Source organism: Euprymna scolopes, chromosome 10 (genome assembly GCF_053919585.1).
Source record: "Euprymna scolopes isolate OS-2025 chromosome 10, ASM5391958v1, whole genome shotgun sequence".
NCBI lineage: Eukaryota > Metazoa > Mollusca > Cephalopoda > Sepiida > Sepiolidae > Euprymna > Euprymna scolopes.
The window spans coordinates 31,118,043-31,133,197 of record NC_136491.1 but is presented as its reverse complement, the minus strand read 5'-3'; the positions used below and the strand labels follow the sequence as shown (position 1 = coordinate 31,133,197).

The window sequence follows — 15,155 nt, the reverse complement described above, 5'->3', positions numbered from 1 at the left end:
GCTAATTATTTGTGAATGTTTTCTAGTTGGTTAAAATATAATTTAGGTAAATATAGGATGCTAAAACCAGATATGATGTATAGGAAGCTGCAAAGTAATTGTTTTAAATCTAACAGTAAGTAAATAACGGTAATGCAGTAGTGGGAAATGGCATGTGTAACTTGAAAGTGATTAAATGATTTATAGAAATGCGTGATCGTATGTGTAAGTTTAAATGGAGTAAATGATGTATAACGATGTGTGGCGATTGTACTGCCCTAGTGAATTAGGGTTACAGTGTTCGTGTTTTGTATGTTTGTATATAATCCAGAATAATAGAATGTCATTGTTGCAGCCAATGACAATAGGTGGACTGTTATGGGGGAGAAATCAGTATTTTTAAATAGTAAAGTGTACTGGCAGTTGTATGTGTATGAGTGTGCAATCCAGTTAATAACAGTGTCAGGTCGATATAGGTATAAGGGTTATAGAAGTACCTGGTCCTGTTTAGGAGAGTGGGAGGACTTTTCAGTTAGAGGGGGAAATATGAGCTATTTCATCTTTAGGTCTTGGCAATCGTGATGATGTTGCTCCTTGGAAATAAGATTTTATTATATTTAATAAATGTGTCTGTAATGGCGTTCATAAGTTACATAAGATGGTGGGTGTAAGTTCAAACAAAATAAATTCGGATGTGGCATCTGTCATTGCAAACCTATTGTAATTTAGTCCGGAGGGGAATTTCTGCAATCAAATTATTATATAGAAAAATATTATATATATATATATATATATATATATATATATATATATATATATATACATATTATATTAGTAGGACGCCTGACATTGCCTGGTCATACAATATGCTTAAACATGATATTTTAATTTATGCAGATTGCGTATGTATTATTATAGAATCAATTCTCTATTTAATTCCTATATATATAAAATGAACTCATTTTTCCCCTCTGATTTTGACCTTAATAGGATTAAAAATCAAGACATTTCATACAAATGTAATATGCACAAACTGCAGCACAATATCTGAGGTGCGTTATAGGCCTATTAACTCTCCACTTCCTCGAAAATCGTAGATTCCTATATTTTTCCTGGTGAGAGTTCACTGCCAAAATCGGTTAAAATCAATGGAAGTGGTAAAATCTTTTCTCTCTAATAAATTCCTCCTTCCCTCACCACCACTTAACACCATTGTGGGATTGTTCACAAGGGACAGTTATGAAAGAACACTGGTTTGGGTTTTCTTTACTTCGTAGTTGCTTAAAAAAACTGGAATGGAATTTTAACAAATCAAAGGGTTATTTATGCCATTTTTTTTTTCGCTTTTCGCAGTGTTTTTTTGTTTTTGTTTTTTTGAACACGTCCATCATTTTCCCCCCTGATTTATGTTTTTTGTTTTTCTGATTTCTTTTATACAGAAATTTTAAGTTTGTTTGCTGTTTTTTTTGGGGGGGGGGGATTTTTTTAAAAAATATTTAAACAGGGTTATTACTTCGCTTATTCTTTACTTAACCCCCCCTTACACACACACACCTTCAAACAACCGGGCAACACCGGGTACCCCCGCTAGTATTATATATTATGAGGAATAATAATGTCCCTCGTCAAATTTCTCGTAGAAAAGTGGAAAAATATTGGTGTCGCTGTTAAGGCAGACCTAATTAATATTTAATGTAACAAAGTTTTAACATTACAAAAGTGTCCGGAAAGAGTCACTGAAATTACGTTATTTAATGTATGTAACAAAGTAAAAAAATGACCTAAGAAAGTCACTTCTGATTAAATTATAAAAAAATAAATATGCGAATTTGTTTCTCAAAAAATTGGTGTCGCTGTTATGGCAAACCCTCATAAAAATGATTTGTTTTTCTACTCATTTATTTAATGTAATAAAGTTTTAACATTACTAAAGTTCCCTGGAAAAAGTCATTTCTGATGAATTGTGAGAAAAATATTTTGTTTTAAAACTACTTTATTTAATGTAACATAGTTTTAATATTATAAAAAAATACCCCGGAAAAGTCACTTCTGATTAATTATAAAAATTCCCGTGAAAAGTCACTTGTGATTAATTGTATGAAAAAATGTTTTATTTTTTAAGTACTTTATTCAATGTAACAACGATTTACAATTACAAAAATGCTCTGGAAAAGTTCCGTCTGATTAATTGTAAAATGCCCTGGAAATGTCACTTCTAATTAATTACAAAATGCCCTAGAAAAATTCACTTCTGATTTATTAAAAAATGTTCTGGAAAAAGTCCCTTCTGATTAATTACAAAATGCCCTAGAAAAGTCACTTCCGATTAATTACAAATATACTCTGGAAAAGTTATTTCTGACTGTCTGTCTGTCTGTCTGTCTCCATATTTTCAAACTCTACCAAAACTGAAAGTTGCAGAGCGGTGCTAGAGGCCTTAAATGATTGGATTTTTTATGGACCATTCTTTTATGGGTCTTTAGCCCGGCTAAAATAGTTTTTGAGAGGTCAAAAAGGGTAAAAATTTAAAAAATCGTTATATATTTTGTATATTCATTTTAGTTTGTTTTTAATTTTTATCAGTTCATATGCGTGTCATGTTGATACAGTGGTAACATCACCAGCTTTGAATGTTACAGTTTTCCTTTCAGTTTCGATTCTAGTTAATGCCACTCAAATACTTTTTTTTTTTTACTTTTGAAATCATTACTCTATAATAATATATACAAAATCTGGATAAATTAAATATCATATTTAAGCGTATTTCACGACCGGACAAAGCCAGGCGCCCATCACCCACTCCCAACCCCGCTAGTGTTATATAAAATATCATTTAGCGTTTGGTGTCCTTTGGAGGAAATTTTTTGCAGCTTAACAGAACCCAAAAATGGGATCCAGTGCAACAAGGTATGTGCCCCCAGAAAAGATGTTAACCATCCTGGTAAAGCACTGTCCTTGTATATTATTGTACACGTTTGGTGAATTGTTTATTGCATTGTATATACACCTGCCCACACTCAACATTCACATGATGAGCACTAACACATTATACACACTAGACGATCACAGAGACTATGTAAGTAATAAATATAACATACACATATATTATATAGGCGATCATATGTACTGACATTATATTATATAGATGATCATATTATATATTATATAGACGATCACATGTACTGATATTATATTATATAAACGATCATATTATATATTATATAGACGATCACATGTACTGACATTATATTATATAAACGATAATATTATATATTATATAGACGATCACATGTACTGAAATTATATTATATAGACGATCACATGTACTGACATTATATTATATAGACGATCATATGTACTGACATTATATTATATAGATGATCATATATTATATAGACGATCACATGTACTGACATTATATTATATAAACGATCATATTATATATTATATAGACGATCACATGTACTGACATTATATTATATAAACGATCATATTATATATTATATAGACGATCACATGTACTGGCATTCTATTATATAGACGATCATATTATATTATGTAGACGATCACATGTACTGACATTATATTATATAGACGATCACATGTACTGACATTATATTATATAGACGATCATATTATATATTATATAGACGATCACATGTACTGACATTATATTATATAAACGATAATATTATATATTATATAGACGATCACATGTACTGACATTATATTATATAAACGATCATATTATATATTATATAGACGATCACATGTACTGACATTATATTATATAAACGATAATATTATATATTATATAGACGATCACATGTACTGACATTATATTATATAAACGATCATATTATATATTATATAGACGATCACATGTACTGATATTATATTATATAGACGATCATATTATATTATGTAGACGATCACATGTTGGCAACCTTCACGTGATCCCTCCCATACGTACCCAACGTCTTTCTAGAAATAATTCTAACTAGAAAGATCTTGAGGAAATGAATGCTAACAATAATTATCTGATTCAAATCGAAATGAATGAACGATGATCAAGCCAGGTAAGTCCAAGGATGGAGAATTGTTGCCACATCTGGGCAGGAGCTGCTAGAACAACCTTATCCTTCCTTGACAGAGTTCAAAATAGACTTCGTAGCCTAGTGGGGAATGGCCTTTTCTCTTCCCTGCACCCTCTTTCTCACAGAAGAGATGTTGCGAGCCTGTCTCTGCTTTAACGTTATTTTCATGGCAAGTGCTTGTTTGAGCTCCAATCTATAGCCCCCCCCCCCCTCGCCAAACTTTCACAAAAAACACTCGTCTCTGAAACCACTATCAATAATTTCCCCCACTCTATATCTGTGCCGAAACGTAAATGTAGATTCCATGAATAAAGCTTCTTTCTTAGAACTTCTCGCTTGTGGAACTCTCTTCCATTTAGCTGTTTTCCAGGTGACTACAATTTGGTAGTCTTCAGGTTCAATGTAAACAAATTATTGATGAACCGTCCCCTTAAGTAATCCAATTTACCGAATTTCCACTACTAACAATTACTACATTATCCCATTGACTACTGTACACTCAATAACCCTTATCCTCAAGTGGCTTCCGGGCCTTGATAAATGGTGAATCCGATGTAAAAAATGCAAAAAAAAACAACAAAACAATAACAATAACAGGAAAGTGACGGTGGCTCAATGGTTGACAACATGAACTGACTACCTGGGTGTGCCAAGTTCGAATTTAGTTTGTTCCACAAAATCACTTTTATAACGTGATCCCTTCCGTAAGTACTCGACGTCTTTCTACAAAAATTCCAACTAGAAAGATATCAGGGAAACAAATGCCAACATTAACCATCTGAATCATATGAAACGAATGAATGATCCTGCTGCTCCTCAACAACAACAACAACAGCTATAAATGCAGCAGACAAAAATAGAAATTACTGCCAAATCATTCAAATGTGACGCAATGAATGACTGCCTTAATCATTAATTAATGGCCTTGGCTAATAATTATAGCAAACAAAGTCGTCCAGCAGGTTCAGGTCAGGGGAGGAGGGGGGGCAGTGAGAGAAGGGTACAAAGTCGTAGCACTTCTTCTGAAGCAAAGCCTGGGTCTCTTTGAATTTGTGGGTCGGCACCGAGTCCTGCTGCCACACCTAGGGCCTGCCAGCAGCCACCTGATTTCACCAGGAGATCACCACACTCTTCAGCACATCCAGGAATACTTTAATGTTGATTTGAAGATGTGAGGTGGCATGATGTGGCCCTCACTTGAAACCACACCAAAGACCAAAACCGTGGCTGGAAACTTTGTTTTCATCACCCTGGGCACATCCCCGTTATACGTGGCAATCCAGCAATGCATTTTGAGGGTGCTGGCAATGGTCCTGTTGTCATAACTTGGATTGGTAGAGAGCATGAGTTGTGCAGCGGCGTATCTCTGATCTGGCTTGTTGAACATTGTGTCACTTTCAGACATGATAGAAGGCTCCTATCGCTCTTGGGATTTGTACACAACTGGCCAACTAGTAGATTGTCTGCAACAAAAATAGAAAATCCGGTTTTCATCAGACAGAAATGGAATCATGTCATCTTTTGTAGAGCGACAATTTTATCGTTCCACCCTGTATTCTCCTTAAAAAAAAGTCCTAAATGAATAGAAACTAAAAATTGATAGCGGATGGATGACCTGACTCGAGTAGCCTACCTGCCCTTCCCCCTCCTTCTTTTACCTTTGCCTTCTTTCTCCAGTCTCTCCCTTTTCATTTCATATTTTACCACATTTCACCTCCTCCTCCTCCTTTTTTTTTTATTACTATCTGGCTTATATTTAACTATTATTAACAGCCTTCCCATCTCCTTCCAAACACGGTATCACCACCCTATAACCTGCTGGCAGACCCATCCTCAATCTTCCTACTTCCTTTCCCAGTGAAATTATCTGTAACATCTTTATATTTAGCGCTTCTGCACTATTGGGGCGAAATTTGGAAATCGTAAATACTGAATTTCACATGAAAACAATTGTATCTACGTATTCCTTGCATTTTTAAGATTATTATATCCAAAAATTACGAAAGTCGATAAGGTAGAAACTTATTTATTAAAGAAAATTTAAAAAACAGAATTTGATGAAAACGATCGTAATACACAGGAAAGTTCAAAAGGGAGGTAATTTTCCGTTTTGATTTAAACAAGATGTCGGAAAATTTTCACCTGCTAACACGATTAAAATTGTTTTGTTTAATAATTCAGTAATAATCTGGGTAATTTTGACTGCATAATTTGGAAGCTACCATTGTAACTTATTAGAATTGATAAAAAAAATTAGTTGAAACCATTGTTTGTTTATCTGAGACTCCATTTATCGACTACAAAATCTCGTCCCAATTCTGTAGAAGTGCCTTATATTTAAATTTCTATCCCTCCCTCTCTCTCTTTATATCTTTCTCTTTCCCTCTCCTCCTTTTATCGTCTTTTTCCGTAACCCTCTCTGTACCTTCTGCCTAACCCTAACGCATTCCTCTCTCTTGTTTTACTGTTGCTGAAAAGATGTAATTCAGATACTGGAGCTCCCTTTTTTTAAATGTAATACTGTATTCTCATATTTATTGCTTCCCTCTACCTGCTTTCACAATAATATGAAGAGAAATAATGCTAATAATGAAAATAGTCCAAAGGGATAAAATATTATATCATAATTCAAATTTATTGATTGCATACATTGACCAGTTTAAATACAAATTTTGTATCTCCCACTCACTTACCAAATATAATCGTCAGTGGCAGAACTCAGATACGAGTATACATTTTGCTCATTAGGATTGAGCCAGCCCCAGCTACAAAGTGTTCTAGGTGATCCACAAGGCGCAACTTCGTGTTACACACACTTCAGATGTCAGCATTCACTGTGACAAACATGTGCCTGACATGCAGATTCAGGAAGGCATCTTGCAGCAGGTTGCCGATACACCGTTATGTGAAGTACCGCCTTGTCGCCTCCTCACCAGTCAAGTTTATTCCAAATATAATCTATATATCTATAAAAGTAAAATTGTGCGTGTCTGTATGTGTACATTTCCCTACCAAACTACTCTGTCAATTTACAGTCTACAGACTCGATATTTGACATAAGGAGTATTGAGATTTAGGAAAATCTTTTTAATTGGCATTCGGACAGAAATTTGGCTGTCAGGGGGTCAAAGTTCATCGATTTGACCTTTCAGAACTCTACCAAACTCCTCCGACAATTTTGGGTCTAAACACTTGAAATTTTAGATATAGATTACTTGGACATGGATCAAACTTTTTCATTTGATTCAAGTCCAAAACAATAAATGTTAAGGGGTCAAAATTGGGGTCAAAGTTAAAAAAATTTGACCTCTGCGATCTCTACCAAATTACTCAACCAATTTTTGGTTTAAACATTTGAAATTTTAGGTAAAGTGTATTCAGACACGGGGCAAGATTTTTAATCGGTTTTTGGCCAAAAATTTGGCTACCAAGAGGTCAAAGGTCAAAAGATTTGACCTTTGTGGTTTCTAGCAAGCTATTCAGCCAGTTTTGGGTCTAAACATTTGAAATTTTACGTAAAGGGTATTCAAACATGCAGCAAGCTTTTCAATAAGTTTTTGGGCGAAAATTTGACTGCCAAGAGGTCAAAGTTGAAAGAGTTAACCTTTGCCGACTCTACCAAACTCCTTCGCCAATTTTGGATCTAAACAGTTGAAATTTTAGATGTAGATTACCTAGACATGTGTCAAACTTTTTAATATATATATTACATATGCACATAAAGTTATAAACAGTACATAGGGCCTGAGAAAAGCCGGGCTGAACTGCTAGTACAGTAATATTAATAAAGGCAATAAGAGTATTTTACAATCAGGCAATATCTGGCACCCCCGTCTCCTAAAGATATACATGATATAAAGTGATTTTTAGATCATAAACGGTTTCAGTCATTTCTGGGACTGACTCCATATAACCAACCACTTCTAAAATATATATATATGAAATGAAGTGATTTTTAGATTGTAAACTGCTTTAGCCATTTCCAGGACTGACTCCATATATCATTATCATCTCATTACATGTCTCAGACCAACAGCTGATGTAACCTCAATCTAGTTATTTGTTTATGCAAACCAAAATCTTGTTTACATCTATTTTCACATTCCTTTTGTAGCGATATCATTTTTTGCTGTCAACAACTTTTTCCCAATCTAATGGTTTATTTTTCTAATCATAATAATCGTGCCAGCAACCCGCCGTCGCACGAATCAATTAACAATAATAATATTAATAATAATAATAATATTAATAATAATAATAATAATGTTTTGACCGTTGGCCCTGCTTGCCACAGTTAACACAGATACTACACTATGATCACAGCCAAAGGGTCACAACATTACACTAGCGGCTGCGCTGCGTCGGCACACACAACGCAACATGCAACATCGTCTTACCATCAACCCTGTGAACTCAGAGTATGGGAAATTCCCAAATGCACAAAACAAAATCACTGAAAAAACAAAAATACCCTAACTAAGGGTAAGGATAATGAGTAAACGTTGTATAAAATGATGGTTAAAATTATTACGAGCTTGCCAGGATTCGAACCTGGAATCTTCTGATCCGTAGTCAAACGCGTTATCCATTGCGCCACAAGTTCTGTCCGTATTCCGAAAGATGTTACCGCGGCTGTACACAGACGGTGCTAAATTCCGTTGACATGGGCAGATAACTTTTTTGACAAGTTTACGAAACAGCCTAAAAACCTTATTTCGGGCTTTTTGTGTAATTTGGCGTTGTTTGTTACAAACCATATATAGTAGATAAGGACAATCTAGGGACTTACACCTTTCAGGGAAAAAAAGAATTTTTCAATTCGGTGCATCCGTTCAAAAGTTTTGTTGGTATATAGGAACACACACATAAATAAATAAACATTTAGTATTTTATTAATAGTATAGATGAATACGGAATAAATCATATAGTATATATATAATATATACGTGTATATAGATACATAAATAAAGTATATATTTAGTATTAGGTCGGTGCAAAAGTTTTGCCGATTTAAAATTTCACCTAGAAATTTTAAAACTGTGATTTTGAAAATCTTCATCCCTAACAATAATAACCTTTGTTCTCTATAACTTGATTCCATCCGTTAACGAGTTTATAAATGCTTGTAAAATTCTTTAGGATTTGATGCGAAATATGAATCTTAAATTCAATCCACTTAAGTGATGTTTATCTAAGGCCTTCTAGATGGTTTTGTAATTCCGGAAATAAGTCATAATCAGAAGAAGCTAAGTCAGAAAAATATGTAGGATGGTGCGAAATTTCCTAACCAAATTCTTCATCATTCTGCCATATTCCTTGAGACATTTTATTTTTGCATTATTTCCCCTGTTTTCTAGACGGTGATAGCTGATTTGGCATCCCCGACAAAAAATCTTCCAACATATTTTAACTGAAGAAATTTTAGCGCTTTTACATTATTGGGGCAAAGCTTTTGGTTGGTTGGTTGTTTTTGTTTTACAGCATATCAACCCTTTTCGGTTTATTTAATGCCGAATCCAAAGATTTTGAAGAAAAAATTTTTAATAGAATATTTTTGTTGTTTTCAAGTCGGTTTCTATTTAACCCATAGTTGGGACCCTAACAGATACTATCACTCTGAGTCAGAGTGGACCTGGGAGCAATGGTAATTAAAGGGTGGCTCCACATTCCTCAAAGCCCGCAAGCTCGGGCCTCACCATTAGATATAGTTTAAGGCCATATCCAGGACGGCGAAGCTTTTGGCCAAGATCAAAGTGTAGTATCTGTTCCGGCAGATACTGCAAGCTATGACTAGCAAAGACCAGGCAAAGACCAGATGTGGGGGCAACCCCACATGCCTGACCTTTAACCAGCTCCCATTTCCCACCTCTCAGGAGCTGGTCCCCTTTTCCCCTTCCCCTCCCTTCACTCCTCACATTAAAAATCGGCCTTGTGCCTAATTTGCTCGGTGGGGGAGCAAATAAATACCATCTGTTCCGGCAGATACTGCACTTAAGATAATTTGTACCAGTCAATGGAGGGGAAACCCTCTATACTGGGAAAATTATTATTTTTGGTAACCAGAGTGACCCCTTTTAGGGGAGCTGGTTTTTACCTCACATTAAAAATGGCCTTGTGCCTAATTTGCTCAGTGGGGGAGCAAATAAATACCATCTGTTCCGGCAGATGCTGCAAGCTATGACTAGCTAGGACTAGCTATGACTAGCAAAGACCAGATGTGGGGGCAACCCCACATGCCTGACCTTTAACCAGCTCCCATTTCCCACCTCTCGGGAGCTGGTCCCCTTTTTCCCTTCCCCCTCCCTTCACTCCTCACATTAAAAATCGGCCTTGTGCCTAATTTGCTCGGTGGGGGAGCAAATAAATACCATCTGTTCCGGCAGATACTGCACTTAAGATAATTTGTACCAGTCAATGGAGGGGAAACCCTCTATACTGGGACAATTATTATTTTTGGTAACCAGAGTGCCCCCTTTTTGCCTACTTTTAGGGGAGCTGGTTTTTACCTCACATTAAAAACGGCCTTGTGCCTAATTTGCTCAGTGGGGGAGCAAATAAATACCATCTGTTCCAGCAGATACTGCAAGCAAAGACCATATGTGGAGGCAACTCCACATATAAGACCTTGGTCAATGTAGGGGCAACCCTTCATACCAATTGTCACTATCCAGCTCCCCTACTCCCCGGGGAGTTGGTCCCCATTTCCCCTTCACTCCTCACATTAAAAATCGGCCTTGTGCCTAATTTGCTCGGTGGGGGAGCAAATAAATACCATCTGTTCCAGCAGATACTGCAAGCAAAGACCATATGTGGGGGCAACCCTACATATAAGATCTTGGTCAATGTAGGGGCAACCCTTCATACCAATTGTCACTATCCAGCTCCCCTACTCCCCGGGGAGTTGGTCCCCATTTCCCCTTCACTCCTCACATTAAAAATCGGCCTTGTGCCTAATTTGCAAGGTGGGGGAGCAAATAAATACCATCTGTTCCGGCAGATGCTGCAAGCTATGACTAGCTATGACTAGCAAAGACCAGATGTGGGGGCAACCCCACATGCCTGACCATTAACCAGCTCCCATTTCCCACCTCTCGGGAGCTGGTCCCCTTTTTCCCTTCCCCCTCCCTTCACTCCTCACATTAAAAATCGGCCTTGTACCTAATTTGCTCGGTGGGGGAGCAAATAAATACCATCTGTTCTTCAGATGCTGCACTTCCATTTCTTGTTCTCTTTCGGTGGAGGATCAGTCCTTCACGACTGAGACAATTTTTTTTTATTTTTATACCTTTTCTCCACGTTAAAAAACGACCCTGGTGTCTGACTCTGTCCCATGGGGAGGCATAGTAAATATGTACATTATTGGGACGAAATTTCGGAGATCGTCACACGGAATTTCACGTGAAAATAGTGGTATCTATGTACTCCTCATATTTTTAAGATGATTATATAAAAAAAAATTACGAAAATCGATAAGGTAAAAAATTATTTATTAAAGAAAATAAAAAACAGAATTTAAGAAAGCGATCGTATTTGCTTATGTAAGACACAGGAGAGTTCAAAAGCGAGCTAATTTTCCGTTTCGATTTAAACAAGATGGCCGCAATATGATTTAAGTTTTTTTTTTTAATAATTCAGTAATATTCAGGTAATTTCGACTGCATAATTTTGAAGCTAATATTGTAATTTATTAGAATTGACAAAAAAGTCAGTAGAAACCATTGTTTTTATCTGAAAGCTCGGTTTATTGACTACAAAAATTTCGTTCTGATAGTGTAGAAGCACCGAAATTTTTCACATGTTTAGATGAATTATTATTATTATTATTATTATTAGTAGTAGTAGTAGTAGTAGTAGTAGTATTTGTATTATTATAAGTAGTTTGGTGTAAGAATTATACTTTTCTGTAAAAAAATGTTTATTTACTTTTAATAATGTTTCAGTGAAAGTTGTAATTGTTGAATTTCTTTTTTATATGTGAAACAGTTTCACATATAAAAAAAAAGAAATTTAACAATTACAAGAAATAAATATTACACATTTATTAAATAAAATAATTGTTCACATTGTTCCAATTATTTCCATATAAAATGTTAATAATAAATTAAAAAAAAATAATATAATATTATATATTATAATAAATATTTCAACTGCTAATATGATTAAAGTTTTTTGTTGCTTCTTTTTTTTTTTTTTTTAGTAATTTAGTAATATTCAGACATTTCATTGTTGCATTACTTCTCCTGTTTTCTAAACGGTGATAGATGATTTGGTGTCCCCGATGAAAAATCTTCCAGCAGATATTTTAACTGAAGAAATTCATCGTATTTTTAGACGAATTATTATTATTATTATTATTATTATTATTATTATTATTATTATTATTATTATTATTATTATTATTATAAGTAGTTGGGCGTAAGAATGATATTTTTCTATTTAAAAAAAAATGTTTATTACTTTTAATAATGTTTCACATAAAAAAAGAAAGTTAGCAATTACAAGAAATAAATATTACACATTAAATAAAAGTAAGAATTGTTCACATTGTTCCAATTATATTCATATAAAATGTTAATAATAAATAATTAAAAAAAATAATATTTTAATATTATATGTCATAATACATAATATGTGGGCAAAGTCCAACAGAAATATGAAAAAAAAAAAAGGTTGTCAGAAATGGCATTAAGACAAAGGCGAATTTTAAAAGTTCAACATGATATTTTATTTAACAATATAAGATAGGAGAATGATGAGTCGTGAAAGTGATAAAGCTAAAATGTTCAGAAAAGGAATATTTTGGTAATAAAGTTAATGTTTGTAACTTCTTGCGTGGTCGCTAGGACTATGTATGTATTTGTATTTAGTCTGATAGGTTTCGTGAAGAGTTCGTTGATAGAGAGGAAACTGTTCCAAGATAGAATTGACACATCGCTGTCCGGCTGAAAGAGATGATAGTTCCGTATTCGTGTGTGCACGTGTTCATAGCTAGTAGTTGCTGGAACAAAGGGAAACCGGTTAGAAGAGAAAGAAAAAGCAAAAACTTCAGTGTGTTGCCGTGCCGTCATGAGCATAATAAAGAATGTTCGTTTCAGGATAACACACGGGGAAACAAATAGCAGTTAGGGAGAGAAGTTTTTTTTGTACTTATATTAGGCCTGGGGGCCAAAGCCCCCTGGCGGTGTTTGCTGTCGGCAGACCAGCTCGAAAGAGAGTGATGGTTTCCGGTTTTTGCCTCTTATATACTCTGTCACGTGACAGAGAGCTGGCTTGTGATTGGACAAGCCAGGCGGAAATTTATTTCAAATCTCGAAACCGCGGGATGTAGCTCTGCTTATTGGTAACGGCTGTCGGCTGCTAAGTTTTTACGATGGTGAAAATTGTGTGTGTGTGTGTGTGTAAACCACGGATGTACGCGGAACCAAAATGTTGCTTGTACAATCACTTAATATTTGTAGCGAGTCGCAACAAATACTTGTTAGATGTTTCGTCGGAGACGCTGAATCATCTATCACCATCTGGAAAACATGGGTGGTAATACAACAATGAAAGGTCTCGAGGAATATGCTGGAATGCCAATTCTTCTAGGAGATTTTCGGTCATTAATACTGTGTGAGGACGAGGATTATCAGAATAGAAGATGACCCCCCCCCTTTCTGTTGACTAAATAAGGTTGTTTTCGGGTTAACGCGGGTGAAAATATTGCAGAAAAAATATGGATGATGCTTTAGTAATTTGAAAAAAAAAAGTCATAAATTCATCATGGTGATACGTTTAAGTAATAACACGCTTAGCCTTCAGGACAAGATCACAGTGTAGTATCTGTTCTGATGCTACACTTCATCTTTTCTATCTTCGGTCAGTGGAAGGGAAATCCTTCATGACTGAGACAATTTTTAATTATTTTTGTTCCTATCCAGAGTGCCCCTTTTTGGGGAGCTGGATTTTCCCCACATTTAAAACCGACCTTGTGTCCAACTCTGCCCTCGTGGGAAGGCAAGTAAATAGGAATAACAAAGATGCATAAAATTGTAATAGAAATCATCACTCTCACAGGCGACCTCGTGTTTGCTTACCCCGTAAAATGACAGCAGAAAATGTAGAAAAGAAAAGACAAGCATAATTTTGTAGGTCGCTCATTGGTTAACGTATGCCACTAATTTGCATATGTGCATAATTGGTAACTGTAAAATAGGACGAATTCTAAGGCATGAGAGTTTGTGGAAATTATCTTCCACCATCTTTCTTTCCTATCTTCCTTCCTTCTTAACTCCCTTCCTGTCCCCTTCCCTTTTTTTTTTTATGTCACCTGACTCCCTTATGCCCGTTGATTGGATGAGACGTTTTCGTGCTAAATTGAAGCACGTGTGTGACATTTTTTAATTAATTCGGCAGATGTGGAAAGGGCGTCGTTGAGACAACAAGTATCGAATGCATTCCTTTAAGGTCTCGGATAAAAAGGGACGCCTGAAAATTTACGAAGGCGATGTACAACTCTGTCCTAACAAGACATTAAAATTGTTGAAAAGAACCAAGAGAAGAAAATTTGACTCAAAGTTTTCTAAGACACTTGAAAACTGAATTAAATTATCGAGAAAAGGATAATTGAAGTTTAAGAAGGAAATTCGCCGCTGGAAAGTTTCTAAGAAACTTGAAAACTCTAAAATATTCTGCCTCCATGGAATTTTAACCCTTGCAAAAAGGACTATGGAAACGAGTTTCCAGGAAAAGGACTGATAAAAAAGAACTTTTAAATAACACGAACTCTGAAAGTAAAAAAACCCAAACAAAACGAACTTTCTAAATGTTCCATTCGGAAAAGGGCGCCCAGAAGCTTCCAGTAAGTGCACCCCTTTCTTTCTTTCTTCCTCCTGCTCTATCTCTCGTTCCTTCTCTTTCCCTTCACTCTCTCCCCTTTCGGTTACTACTACAAGATTACTTGTAAGCCAGATGGACATTTTTGACAGCCCATAGAGGTCACAAACTTTTCCTTTTGCCATTATATTTAATAAATTCTATTTCTCATATTTTTCTTTTTTTGTTTGTTTTCTTCCTTGATGTTTCAGAGTTTAGTAGTAA

At 35.3% G+C, this 15,155-nt stretch overlaps 1 protein-coding gene and 1 non-coding gene across 2 annotated transcripts in view; one reads left to right on the top strand and one right to left on the bottom strand.

Moving 5' to 3' along the window:
• LOC145285901 (serine--tRNA synthetase-like protein Slimp) overlaps nucleotides 1-15,155 on the top strand; it is a 378,960-nt gene that overhangs the window by 20,928 nt on the left and 342,877 nt on the right. The gene's annotated exons all lie outside the window — the stretch shown is intronic.
• Nucleotides 8,607-8,679, bottom strand: Trnar-acg (transfer RNA arginine (anticodon ACG)). The gene has a single exon. It is a non-coding gene; the product is annotated as a tRNA-Arg (tRNA).